Source organism: Sapajus apella, unplaced genomic scaffold (assembly GCF_009761245.1).
Source record: "Sapajus apella isolate SASKATOON/1434 unplaced genomic scaffold, GSC_monkey_1.0 scaffold8, whole genome shotgun sequence".
NCBI classification, from domain to species: Eukaryota; Metazoa; Chordata; class Mammalia; order Primates; family Cebidae; genus Sapajus; species Sapajus apella.
This window is the reverse complement of record NW_022436948.1, coordinates 5,195,284-5,210,555: the sequence shown is the minus strand read 5'-3', so window position 1 is coordinate 5,210,555 and position 15,272 is coordinate 5,195,284. Positions and strand designations below refer to the sequence as shown.

Genomic DNA, 15,272 nt, shown 5'->3' with positions numbered 1-15,272 from the left:
GACCAAAACCCATGTTTAAAAAAAAAATTAGCCTAAAAGGGAATGCATGATACTTTTATGGAAATGTTTAAGTAATTAGTAGATATTAGTAATGTGAATAAATGGAAATTTATGCCATGATCGTTGTGTAAATTAGCATAATATAGTCTCCTTGATATAGTAGGTATACCAATTAACCAGTTTAGTATTGTAGGTATACCAATTATCTCTAAATTAATCTGAATATTTAATGCAAGCTTAATCAATATTCCAGGTGATTGCTAAATGAATTCAACATAATAATTCTAAAATTACATATAAAAAAACCACAAGTGACTAAACTGATTTTGAAAAAGAAGACTAAGGATAAGGCTCAAGGTGGACTTAACTCGATAAAACTATTGTAATAAGAGCATTATGGACCGCGGAGACCTCGTCCACCCGCGAGCACAGAGCCTCGCCCTTGCTGCTCTGCCGCCCATCCACACCCACCGCCAGCTCACCATGGATGATGGTATCGCCACACTTACTGTCAACAATGGCTCCGGCATGTGCAAGGCCTGCGTCACTGGTGAAGATGCTCCCCGTGCGCTGTCTTCCCCTCCATCGTGGGGTGCCCCAGGCACCAGGGCGTGATGGTGGGTATGGGTCAGAAGGACTCCCATGTGGGTGACAAGGCCAAGAGCAAGAGAGGCATCCTGACCCTGAAGTACCCCATTGAGTACTTTGGTGACCCCATTGTCACCAACTGGGACGACATGGAGATCTGGCACCACGCTTCCACGCTTTCTACACCGAGCTGTGTGTGGGTCCTGAGGAGCATCCCATGCTGCTTACTGAGGCCTCCCTGAGCCCCAAGGCCAACCGCAAGAAGATGATCCAGATCATTTTTGAGACCTTCAACACCCCAGCCATGTACGTGGCCATCCAAGCCATGCTGTCCCTGTACACCTCTGGCCCTACCACTGGCATCGTGATGGACTCCAGTGATGGGGTCACCCACACTGTGCCCATCTATGAGGGGTAGGCCCTCCCCCACGCCATCCTCCATCTGGACCTGGCTGGCCGGGACCTGACTGACTACCTCATGAAGATCCTCCCCCAGCACAGATCCACCACCACGGCTGAGCGGGAAATTGTGCGTGACATCAAAGAGAAGCTGCGCTACATCACCCTGGACTTCAAGCAGGCGATGGCCAAGGTGGCCTCCAGCTCCTCCCTGGAAAAGAGCTATGAGCTGCCCAATGGGCAGGCCACCACCATTGGCAACAAGAGTTGCTGCTGCCTTGAGGCGCTCTTCCAGCCTTCCTTCCTGGGCATGAAATCTTGTGGCATCCATGAAACTACCTTCAACTCCATCATGAAATGTGACATGGACATCCGCAAAGGCCTGTACGCCAACACAGTGCTGTCTGGCAGTATCACCATGTACCCCGGCATCACTGAAAGGATGCAGAAGGAGATCACCAGGCTGGTACCCAGCACAATGAAGATCAAGATCATTGCTCCTCCCGAGAGCAAGTACTCCACATGGATCGGAGTGTTTGTTTTTGAGACAGTCTCACTCTGTCAACCAGGCTGGAGTCCAGTGGTGCAATCTCGACTCACTGCAACCTTTGCTTCAAGTGATTCTCCTGCCTCAGCCTCCCGAGTAGCTGGGTTTATAGGCATGCACCACAATTCCCGGCTAAATTTTGTATTTTTTGGTAGAGATGGAGTTTTGCCATGTTGGCCAGGCTTGTTTCGAGTTCCTGACTTCAAATGATCCGCCCACCTCAGCCTTCCAAAGTACTGGGATTACAGTCATGAGCCACCATGCCTGGTCTGTGTTTTTTATTTGTTTGGTTTTTTTTTTTGTGACAGACGGAGTCTTACTCTGTCACCAGGGCTGGAATGCAGTGGCGCAATCTTGGCTCACTGCAACCTCCGCCTCCCTGGTTCAAGCGATTCTCCTGCCTCAGCCTGCTGAGTAGCTGGGATTACAGGCGTGCACCAGCATGCCTGACAAATTTTTTGTATTTTTAGTAGAGACAGGGTTTTGTCATGTTGGCCAGGCTGGTCTCGAACTCCTGAGCTCAGGCAATCCACCTGCCTTGACCTCCCAAAATGCTGAGATTACAGGTGTGTTATTTTTAATAGTAGCCTAAACAGAATAAGACAGATGGGAAACAAAGGTATGATCAGCAACCATGTAACTTTAATAAAAATAAAGAAGGAAAAACTGAAGTGACGTGACATAGAAGTTTTCTGAAATAGAACCTAACCTTCAAGAAGGAATTAAATGCTTAACATTTCAAAACGTAAGTGCAATCATATTAAGATACTGCCAGCCTAAACCGACACAGACAGCTGCTTATCAAATGCTGACCACCACAGAACATTTTGTGCCTAGTAGTTTGTGTGCTTCGTCACAGCTTTTGTCCTGGCAGGAGCATCATGAAACGGGGTACCTCCAATGTCCTCAGCCTAAAAAACAGGACTTGCGTCTGGCTCTGAAAACCTTCTAATCCCCATCAACCCACTTCATGTCCATTAGGACACACATGAAGCATGTGGACAAGACATGGTTTCATACGATGTGAGACTCACTCTTGCGAAGGCAGAACCATCGTCCGTTCCAGTGCAACTGGATTGTGACCATGCTGATTAGAGCAACAGATTTATGGACATAAAAATAGAAGCAATCAGGAGTAGGGTAAATAGGAACCATTTGAATACTGAAAGGCAATAGGTCATATGTTTCTAAACTGTAAAGCATTGAAATGTAGGGTTTGCCAGGAAGTTCCAGCCATGCTAGGAGGGCGCCAACCTCCGCAGAGGCTGAGTCTCGGGAGCAGCTGGGAGATGCTTCCTGTGCGCGGGTGTGGCAAGAGAGAGGAGAGGCTAAGTGGGAACACATGGCAGAAGATTAAACAACATCCCTCTAATCCCCAATTGTCTGGCTGCCCCTGCTATAATTACATGCCATCCAATTCAAAGGCCACATCTGTTCAAGGCCTAAGCCAGGAATTACCCACTTGGCCACTATCTTGTGAATGAGGGCTTTGACTGGAAGGGCAAAGCTGCATTTAAAGTGAACAAGATGGGAGCATTTTTAGATTTGTCCACGGTAAGTGAGAGAATGGTGGGAAACCAGAGCATTAACCATTTCCTTTCCAACAGAGAACTACAGGCCGACAAGCGGGAACCTAATTATGGTGACGGGCTCTATCAGAATCGTTCCCTGCTAGACTCACTGCTCTCTTGAGCTCATAGAATGCTCGCTTCACCTGTTAACTTGAAAGACAAAGCTTATCTCATAGGCTGTTATTTTCCTCGATATGCTGGTAAATAAGGCTTTTCTTTATCAAAAAATTTAAAAAGCAAAGACCGCCCCCTCTTTCCTTTAAATAGAAAATAATTTAAGATGCAGTCAATAAGAAGCATGTCTATTATTTGTGCTTTATTGATTTTCATAATTATTTCCAGGAGTTGATTTAAGCCAGATGCTGGGGAGAAGGGATATCTCCCAAGACAAAGAACAACAGCTGAGACAGATCTATCTGTACCCTGATTTTAAAGTGTCGTGTCATCGTGAAACTAAGTTAAGTACACAGTGTCAAAGGTCTGCTTCTCATTCGTTTGGTGTGGAATTCTAGTAAGCAAACGGTCTCTCCCACAGACACAGCCTAGGTCCTCAACACTGGCTGCTCTAGACAGACTCATCTTGGGTTTACTTCTGAGTGTATCAAAACATTTGCAAGCCAAGCATGATGACGGACAACTAGCACTGTCAGATGTTAAAACACCTGACTTTCAAATGATTAGGAACGTTTCATGCTGGATGTGCTGTTTCCCTAGTACATTGCAACCAATTACCACAAACTTGGTGGCTTAATATGACCGCGTTGTACTCTCCGACGGCTCTAGAGCACAGAAGTACAAACTGAAGGCGTCAACACACTCCCTCTGAAACCCAAAGAGCAGAAGCTTCCCTGCCCCTTCCAGCTTCTGGTGGCTGCCAGCATTTCTGGGCTTACGGCTGCATCGCTCCAGTCTCTCTGTCCGTCTTCCCCTGGCTTCCTTCTGAGTCCCTCCCTGTATCTTTTCCTTTTCCATCTCTCACAAGAGCACCTGTCATTGAATGTAGGGCCTACCCTGATCAAAAATGATCTCTTTCCAGAATCATCTGCAAAGTCTCCTATTCTAAGTGAAGTCGTATTCTGAGGCTCTGAAAGCGCATCTCTTTTGGAAGCCACTAGTCAGCCCATTACATTGGAAAAGCAATACATAAATAAAACAAAATTAGAAACCTATAAATTAAAACAATTTCCTATTGAAATTTAGTTCATAATTAAAGTGACGTTTCAAATCAACAGGAAACAGAGGAGTTACGAATAAAGGATAATATAAAAATCGGCTGTTTGGAAAATAATAAAACAGAGTTTCCATCTCTTTTCTTATCCCAAAACTAAAATTGCAGATATATAAAACATTTAAATAGGGAAAAAATCATAAACATTCTAAAAGAAAATATGAGTAAATAAATTCGTCATCTAGGCATAACCCAAAGGTCAGAAGTCATGAAGTAAAGATGGACACACAGAAATGTAAAATTCTATTTTTAAAAAAAGTCACTGAAAAGTGTTTAAAAGTACATGCTTAAACATAGTTTATTTTCTTTATTTCTAGAACTTATATAAATTAGTAAGCAAAGTCTAACAGTCCAATTTTAAAATGATCAAATAGTATGAATAAGAATTTCATAAAGAGATCATACAAATGGCCAGTAAACATATGAAATGAATAAATCAAATCATTATTCTTCCATAAGGAAGGAAAAGTAACTGCTGCTCAGTGCTGGCAAGAGGGTGAGAAAATGGGTGTTCCGACAATCCATCAGTGGGAGTATAAACTGGTGCAAACTTTCTGGGGCAAAATTTAATAATAACATTCAAAAAATTTTTAAGGTATAAGCTACTTGAAATTTATACCAAGAATGTTGTCCTAAACCTTGATCAAACTATATTTATAAGACTACTCATTGGAATGTAGCTTATAATGCCTATCTAATAAAGGAATGGAGAAAGATTTACCAAGCAAATGGAAAGCAAAAAAAACAAGCAGGTTGCAATCCTAGTCTCTGACAAAACAAACTTTAAACCAACAAAGACCAAAAGAGACAAAGGATCGTGTTACATAATGATAAAGGGATCAATGCAACAAGAAGCGCTAACTATCCTAAATATATATGTACCCAATACAGGGGCACCTATATACATAAAGCAAGTTCTTAAAGACCTAAAAAGAAACTTAGACTCCCATGCAATAATAGTGACAGACCTTATCACTCTGCTGTCAATATTAGACAAATCAACAAGACAGAAAATTAACAAGGATATCCAGGACTTGAACTCAGATCTGGACCAAGCGGACCTAATAGACATCTACAGAACTCTCCGCCCCAAATCCACAGAACATGAGTTCTTCTCAGCACCACACCACACTTATTTTCTTTATTTATAGAACTTATACAAATTAGTGAGCAAAGTCTAACAGTCCAATTTTAATTGGAAGTAAATCACTCCTCAGCAAATTCAAAAGAAGAAAATCATAACAGTCTCTTAGACCACAGTGCAATCAAATTAGAACTCATGATTAAGAAATTCACTCAAAACCAAACAACTACATGGAAACTGAACAACCTGCTCCTGAATGACTACTGGATAAATAATGAAATGAAGGCAGAAATGAAGATGTTCTTTGAAACCAATGAGAACGAAGACACATGTATCAGAATCTCTGGGACACATTCGAAGTAGTGTGTAGAAGGAAATATATAGCACTAAATACCCACAAGAGAAAGAAGGAAGGATCTAAAATCGACACCCTAATGTCACGATTAAAAGAACTAGAGGAGAAAGAACAAACAAATTCAAAATCTAGCAGAAGACAAGAAAGAACTAAGATCAGAGCAGAACAGAAGGAAGGAGATACAGACACAAAAAAACCCTTCAAAAAAATCAATGAATCCAGGAGCTGGTTTTTTGAAAAGATCAACAAAATAGATAGACTGCTAGTCAGACTAATGAAGAAGAAGAGAGAGAAGAATCAAATAGACGCAATAAAAAATTATTTTTTTTATTGCATCCACTGATCCCACAGAAATGCAAACTACCATCAGAGAATACTATAAACACCTCTATGAAAATAAACCAGATAATGTAGAAGAAATTGATAAATTCCTGGACACTTACACACTCCCAAGACTAAACCAGAAAGAAGTCAAATTCCTGAAGAGACCAATAACAAGGTCTGAAGTTGAGGCAACAATTATTAGTCTACCAGCCAAAAAAAGTCCAGGACTAGACAGGTTCACAGCCAAATTCTACCGGAGGCACCATTCCTTCTGAAACTATTCCAAAAAATAGAAAAACAGGGAATCCCCCTAACTCATTTTATGAAACCAAAATCATCCTGATACCAAAACCTGGCAGGGACACAACTAAAAAAGAAAATTTCAGACCAATATCCATGATGAACATCGATGCGAAAATCCTCAATAAAATACTGGCAAACTGAATCCAACAGCACATCAAAAAGCTTATTCGTCACAACCAAGTTGGCTTTATCCCTGGGATGCAAGGCTGGTTCAACATACGCAAATCAATAAACATAATCCATCACATAAACAGAACCAGGGACAAAAACCACATGATTATCTCAATAGATGCAAAGAAGGCCTTCGACAAAATCCAACAGCGCTTTATGCCAAAAACTCTCAATAAACTAGGTATTGATGAAACATATCTCAAAATAACAAGAACTATTTATGACAAACCCAATAATGAACAAAAACTGGAAGCATTCCTTTGAAATCTGCCACTAGATAAGGGTGCCCTCTCTCACCACTCCTGTTCAACATAGTATTGGAAGTTCTGGCCAGGGCAATCAGGCAAGAGAAAGAAATAAAAAGTATTCAGTCAGGAAAAGAGGAAGTCAAATTGTCTCTATTTGCAGATGACGTGATTGCATGTTTAGACCTCATCTTTCAGCCTAAAATCTCCTTAAGCTAATAAGCAACTTCAGCAAAGTCTCAGGATACAAAATCCATGTGCAAAAATCACAAGCATTCCTATACACCAATAACAGACAAACAGAGAGCCAAATCAGGAGTGAAATCCCATTCACAATTGCTACAAAGAGAATAAAATACCCAGGAATACAATTTACAAGGGATGTGAAGGACCTCTTCAAGGAGAACTACAAACCACTGCTCAAGGAAATTAGAGAGGACACAAACCGACTGAAAAACATTCCATGCTCATGGTTAGGAAGAATCAATATCGTGAAAATGGCCATGCTGCCCAAAGTAATTTATAGATTCACTGCTATCTCCATCAAGCTACCATTGACTTTCTTCACAGAATTGGGGAAAACCACCTTATGTTTCATATGGAACCAAAAAAAAGCCTGCATAGCCAAGACAATCCTAAGCAAAAAGAACAAACCTGGAGGCATCATGCTACCTGACTTCAAACTATACTACAAGGCTACAGCAATTAAAACAGCATGGTACTGGGACCAAAACAGAGGTATAGACCAATGGAACAGAGCAGAGGCCTCAGAAATAATGCCACACATCTACAACCATCTGATCTTTGACAAACCTAACAAAAACAAGCAATGGGGAAATGATTCTCTATTTAATAAATGGTGTTGGGAAAACTGGCTAACCATATGCAGAAAGCTGATATACAAAAATTAACTCAAGATGGGTTAAAGATTTAAACATAAAACCTAAAACCATAAAAACTCTAGAAGAAAACCTAGGCAATACCATTCAGGAAATAGGCATGGACAAGGACTTTATGAGTAAAATACTAAAAGCAATGGCAACAAAAGCCAAAATAGACAAATGGGATCTAATTAAACTTAGGAGCTTCTGCACAGCAAAAGAAACTATCATTAGAGTGACCCAGCAACCAACAGAATGGAAAAAAATTTTTACAATCTACGCATCTGACAAAATGCTAATATCAAGAATCTACAAAGAACTTAAACAAATTTGCAAGGAAAAAAAATCAAAAAGTGGGTGAAGGATATGAACAGACACTTTTCAAAAGAATACATTTATGAAGCCAACAAACATATGAAAAAAAGCTCATCATCACAGTCATTAGAGAAATGCAAATCAAAACCACATTAAGATACCATCTCACGCCAGTTAGAATGGCGATCATTAAAAAATCTGGAGACAACAGATGCTGGAGAGGATGTGGAGAGATAGGAACACTTTTACACTGTTGGTAAGAGTGTAAATTAGTTCAACCATTTTGGAAGACAGTGTGTCAATTCCTCAAGGATCTAGAACTAGAAATACTATTTGACCCAGCAATCCCATTACTGGGTATATACCCAAAGGATTATAAATCGTTCTACTGTAAGAACACCATGCACAAGTATGTTTATTGTGGCACTGTTCACAATAGCAAAGACTTGGAACCAACCCAAATGCCCATCAATGATAGACTGGATAAAGCAAATGTGGCACATAAACACCGTGGAATACTATGCAGCCATAAAAAAGGGTGAGCTCATGTTCTTTGCAGGGACGTGGATAAAGCTGGAAACCATCATTCTCAGCAAACTGACACAAGAACAGAAAACCAAACACCAGATGTTCTCACTCATAAGTGAGTGTTGAACAATGAGAACACATGGACACAGGGAGAGGAACATCACACACCTGGGCTTATCAGGGGCCAGGGTGATACTGGAGGGACAACGGGCTGGGGGACTAGGAGAGGGATAACATTAGGAGAAATACCTAATGTAGAGGATGGGGTGACAGATGCAGCAAACCACCATGGCGTGTGTATACCTATGTAACAACCCTGCACATTCTGCACATGTACCCCAGAACTTAATGTAAAATAAATAAAAACTTTAAGCAACCAACATATTCACCAATGAGGAATTGATTAAATAAATCATTTTACCTACAGAGTGGAATAGGAAAAAAAAAAGATATTTAAAAAGAATAAAAGAAACCTGTATTTGCTGAAACTGATAAATCTACAAGATCTTTTATTAAGTGAAAACAATCTAGGCACAAAGAAAATCTGTGTATTATGGTCCTTTCTGTGTAAATAGAATGTATAATAAATAGATGGATGCCAATATATCTGGAAAGAATTACAAGAAACTTTTAACAATGGAAGCTTCAAGAAAGGTAGAGAGAGGAAGACACTCACATCATTGAGTTTGTGAGAACTCTCACTCTGGAAAGAAGTCTTGTAAAATGAGTTTGTGTATCTAGGAGCTAGAGGCGGGTCTCAACACTGCCCTTCCAGACATTCCTTCCCTCCTCTCTATTTGCAATCAAATTTTCTCACATGAAAGCAAAGTTGCTGCTACAATCCCAACCAACACTCTTCTGCTCCTGAACCAAAAGGAAGAGAAAGATATTAAACCTTAGTAAAATTTCAACCTTTTGTCTAGAAAATGCCATAGAAGGATTCCAAGACTCAGCTTCAGGAAAGAGCCTATACCCGGCAGCAATAGCTGTATCCAGGGAGGTGGCAATAAGGGGTCTGACTCAGCTTGGGTAATATGCCCCATCGTGGCCACAGGGTACAAAGCATCATGCCTGAAAGCCTGACAGATACCCCACACTAGACTCTAACCACATAATTCATTATAAGGGAGCATGCGTCTCTAAAAACAGGAATGCTAGGCAGACAAAAATAACGCATGGTGGGGTTCCACTTCCCCATTGAACTCTTACCTCCACCAGCCACCTCCTCCAGCTCCACACCTCCTGCTGCCTTCAGTGGGACATCCCACTCTGGTGTCAGATGCTGGTTCAGTGCCCTGACTAGCAGTTGTGCGGTCCCAATGCTCCCAGGATGGAGAGTAAAATTCTAAAAAGACTAACATAGAATTTAAGCTGTCTTCTTAGGGGCCACCAGCTGATTGAAAGCAGATCCTTGAGTTACTCAAAAATCCAAAAATTATAAAAGTTCAGACCCCAGACCCAGGGTTGAATGTTTTCTTCCTGGAAGGAGAGAAGCCATCATTTGTGACTTGGAGGGCTCCTTAATGCTTTTGGCCTGCATGTTGTTCCTATGACTGGAAAACTCTTGTTCTTTCATCAGGATGATGCATCACAACTAGCCATGGATGTGTTTCTACCCTATCTTTCCCCATACACAGAGCTAACAACCTCAATGTGCAGTTTCCAGAGAGCTCTCCCTGTAAGACTTCTTTCCAGAGTGAGAGCTCTCCAAAATGATTTTCTTCTAAGGCCCTGTCCTTTGTCCACACCAACACTCTAATATCAGACAAATGGATTAAAAAAACCTCCTATTTGATGAGCACCAGTTACTCCTTGTCAGGCATGTAAGAGAAAGATTCTACACACTGTAATATTCAATATATTACCTCGTTTTACACACACACACACCCCAACCTGAACCTAACCTTTGGGCTGTCACCCTACCATCCAGCTAACGCAGACATCAGCAGTCCTGTTATAGCATCCACTTTCCACATCAAACTTGACTTTGTATCCATTAAGTATCTCAGGGCTATTCACTCATCCATTCATCCTTGAAACAGACATGAATTTCCTTCTCTGTGTGAATCACGACGATGGGAGCTAATAGTGTAGAAATGCCTACAAAAGCCTCTGTCCTGAGGTAGAGAAAATCAAGTTGCTGATAACTCTGATAGGAATCAGCCTGGATGCTGCAGGAGGATATATTGAGTAACCTAACTCACACTGGGCTTGGGAGGGAGGCACGGGGGCCAAGGAAGACAGCTTCCAAAATGTCTGTATGAGTTGGAATTCAGACAGTAGAAGCTGGTCAAATGACCAAGATGGGGAAGGGGTTTCCGCAGAGACAGTACAACCTGTGGGAGGCAGGAAAAATGAGGGAGCATAAGAGGTCTGAGAAAGGTAGTAAGCAGACCAGGAGGCTGGAGCCTAGAGCACAGCCCCATTTCCCTCATGAACCTAGGGGAGATTAGCCAGGGACTCCAAGAGTTGTTAGTGAGAGCCTGGGCAATAATTCAGCTCAGAGGAAACCTGATTTTGCTCAAGAGCTCTGTCATCACTTCAACTGCAGCTGTCTGCCCTCAGCCTCGGCCCTCCATGAAGGAGGCTGTCCTGATCCTTCCTACACCAACCTCTGCAGCTGGCTCTCATGCAGCATCTGGGCCCCTTCAACTGCCCCCCACGTTAACACACCACATAGAATTCCATGGGGACTCATGGGTAGCACTTACAGACTCTTCCACATCTGAAAGCTCTGAGCGTAAAACGGAACTTCCTTTTAAGTTGACTGAGAGTGTCAGATGTGTGTCTTGCTGTCTTCCTTCTTCTCTATTATGTTCAATGCTTTTGCATTCACAAGTAATTTCCAGATGTTCTGCATGACAATGAAAATCATGAACTGAAAAAGCTCAGGTGTATGCCTTTTTACATAAGAAGATGCTTGTCAGCAGCTGGACCTGCCGCTGGGTAACTGGCTACAGTATTTTCATTTCAAGGAGATGCCAAGTTCTGTCCAGCCAGAGTCAGAAAGTGCCATCAGCCAGCCAGCATTTGGCTTTGGGTATGTAACATACATCCAGCACAAACTCCCTGGAACAATCAGAAAATCGAATCTTGCCAATGTTTGAAAGCAAGCCAGATAAATTGTAAGGGTGATAACTTACAAATGGGCCTCTCTGAAGCCAGAGAACTGAAGCCTAGAAGCTCTCCTTCCATGCGTCTGGCTCTTCTGAAGCAAACCAGCAAAGAAGCAGAAATTCGCCTTGTTTGGTTTTGTTTTTTCCCAGGAATATTCAGGGCTGTCCCAGGTCCTCACAATCTCCCCATGGCTTCTGGCACCCAGGAGGAGGGACAAGGCAGGGATACTGTAGAAGCCATACTTTAAAGAGCCACAGGGAGGGCAGCTCACAGATGTGACACTCCCCAGTCTGGTCACACTTGAGAGAGGAAGACTGGCACCACTCATCGCACCGGACCTCCTCCAAGGATGGGAGGAGATTACAATCAGGAAGGTAACGTCCAAGAGAAAACGATGGTGCTTTATGTATCCATTACGGTCACTACACGGTTCTACTCATTCACCTTGGCTTACAGGATTGGGACTCGCTGCTTTCTATAGAATCGCTGTTTTGCAGTAAGGTCTTGCAACCCAAGTTAAAAACCATCAGGAATGCATTAGCTCCGTGCATATGGATGCCATGAATATGGTGAATAATTGATAATGTAATTCATACAATGAATGTAGCATACAACCCACCAAGTCTTACCAAAATCCTGGATCGCGGGGTAACATTACCAAGCCAATATCCCTGCAAGTTCTGCAGATGTGGAGAAACACACCAATTACTAGTCACATACTTCCTAAAAGCAGGAAAACAAGCAGACACGTTTGTAATTCTGAGATCAACGTAAAAGAAAATGGCTTTCGGAAATACATGGACATAAGATGATTAAACTTTCTTTCCCCCAAAGAAAGCAAGTTTTTTAAATAAAATATTTTTCTACAAAGACTGAAATAGCTGTTTTGTTGTCTATCAATTTAGGCTATTGGCCAGTGAATGCAATGTTACTAAAATCCTGTGCACATAATGAAAAATTGTTAAACATATTTTTTTAAAAACAAACTTAAAGAGGTAAAGTTTAGTGTTATTGAGCTCTTCAAATGTGGCTAGTCCAAATTAAGATAGCTGTCAGTGTAAATTCCAAAATGGATTTCAAAGGCTTAGTGCAAAAACAGACCATAAAATACCTCATGCATTTCTAAACATTGGTTACATGTTGCAAAGATAATTTTGTTAGATTAAATAAAATATATTGTTGCCTTTAAAAACCCTCTGCATATAAACATTCCAGCTGATTTCGTTGATACACATTCATTAAGGAAGATTAGCTGGGAATGGAAGCAGCCCCTTCCTCCTCTCAGCCTGCAGGGACTTTTAGAACAGTGTGCACTTTAGAAGTCCGAGGTGGGAGGATTGGTTAAATCCAGGGGTTCAAGACCAGCCCTGTCAACATAACAAGACTTATCTCTGTAAAAATGAAATAGAAACAATAAAACTCAAAATAAGAAAACAGAATGATATCTAAGGCATTCTTTCTTTCATGTGTCTACACATTCTCTCTCTCCATATACACTGCACACACACAATGTAATTATATATATATGGCAACCTGGGAAGAGGGTAGCCCCAGTAAAACAAAATTAAAGGACTTTATTATTGTACTTAGAAATTCTCAGAGAGAATCAAACTAAGCCATACAGAACGATGTAAAGGCCAGGGAGCAATCAAGAGTGCAGAGGCCCCACCTCCGTCCGTGGACATGTGTCCCATTCATTCCCAAAGCAGCATCACCACACTGATGGTGGTCCAGGTCCCCAAATCACAATATTTGACTCTTTCTTCACACCCATCAGTAGCCTAGAATTTTATTCAGTTCCAGCTTGACAACAACAGCAACAGAAATTAATTAATTAATTAATTTTAGAAAGGCAAGATTTGAGTATACAGTTTGAGTTAGCTCATGAAAAAATATCTGAAATATGATCTGGTTAGGAAAGTGAATGCTGGGTGTGGCCATGCAGTTCTTTGACTATAGAAAACAAGATTAAAATATTCCATTGTCAGCTTCTCAGCACAGCATTTTGATTTACCTGTTGTGTTTTCATGTAGTGGAATTAAGTCACAAATATAGATAACTACAACTGAGGGTCTAAAATGATAATTCTTGTAAGACAATGGCTGAAAAAAATTTATCTGGGTATTTAAGAAGGAAGGATCAAGACCAGCCTGGGGCAACGATTCTCCATTTTGGGGAGAAACCCTACTGGGTCCCTGCTAGAGTCACCTGCTGACAGCTGTGGCAAGGACCAGCTAATGATCTCTTCCCTTCTCAATGCCTAGGTAGCCTGTGCTGCCCAACTTCTGCTAATGAAGATGTGCCACACAGCTCAGGTGTATTATGAAATACATCCAAGAACCATTAAAATGGGGCATCGAAGAAAACTTCATGGGGCGGGTCCATTTAGGCTGAGTTCTGAACAAGAGGCAGAATTTGGATATGAAAACGACTTGCTAATAGTTCCAGCAAGAATTTGTCAGGGCCAGAATGGGGCAGGCCAGGGACTTGGGTGCCACGGTCACTGAGAAGCCAGAGTCATTGGGCCTTGGAAGCTCTTCCTGGCTAAGGAGAGATGTGCAGGTGTAAATGATCCCAGGTGCAGTCCCAAGAGGGCTGGAGAGTGGAGACACCAGTAAAAGCACAGAGAAAAGGCGGGCCTGAGCCCACTGCCAAAGATGCCCGAAGAAAAGGCTCAGAGGAGATGAAGAAGCTGGGATAATGCAACCACAGATCAGCCCTACTCGAGTGAAAGTGGCATGAAGCAGGACAAAAACGAGCACGGCCCCCGCCCAGAGCCTCTCAGCTGAACACAGCTCGAAAGAGCCATACCCGGAAGGTAGAGGACATGTCCAAAACCAGTGTGGTGCTTCAAGAAAACTCCACAACTGCGGCATGCTCTCAAAAGTTACATCTAAAAGACAAGCACAGAAGGAACCAAGGCTGCAGAAAGCAATGAGGATGACTACTATTATTTTTCTTTTTTTATTTTGGTGCTTTAAGTTCTGGGTAAATGTGCAGAATGTGCAGATTTGCTACATAGGTATACACATGCCATGGTGGCTTGCTACACCCATCAACCAGTCATCTACATTAGGCATTTCTCCTAATGTTATCCCTCCCCTAGCCCCCCACCTCCTGACAGGCCCTTGTGTGTGATATTCTCCTCCCTGTGTTCATGTGTTCTCATTGTTCAGCTCCCACTTATGAATGAGAACATGTGGTGTTTGCTTTTCTGTTCTTGTGTTGGTTTGCTGAGAATGATGGTTTTCTGCTTCATCCATGTCCCTGCAAAGAACATGGCTCATCCTTCTTTATGGCTGCATAGTATTCCATGGTGTATATGTGCCACATTTTCTTTATCCAGTCTATCATTGATGGGCATTTGGGTTGGTTCCAAGTCTTTGCTATTGTGAACAGGGCTGCAATAAACATATGTGTGCATGTGTCTTTATAATAGAATGATTTATAATCCTTTGGGTATATACCCAGTAAAGGGATTGCTGGGTATAACCATGGTGGGTGAGGAAGAAAATCCAGCAATGGCAGGCTAGGCTGGTGCTGGCATATAGGGAACACTTGATAAATGCATGAGGAGCACATAAACAGATGAAGGGTACATGGATGATAAGAGATG

The 15,272-nt window shown here is 41.9% G+C and overlaps 1 pseudogene; it reads left to right on the top strand.

Annotated features, from left to right (window-relative positions):
• The first annotated feature begins 425 nt into the window (after positions 1-425).
• Positions 426-3,226, top strand: LOC116551038 (annotated as a pseudogene).
• Positions 3,227-15,272: the final 12,046 nt, after the last annotated feature.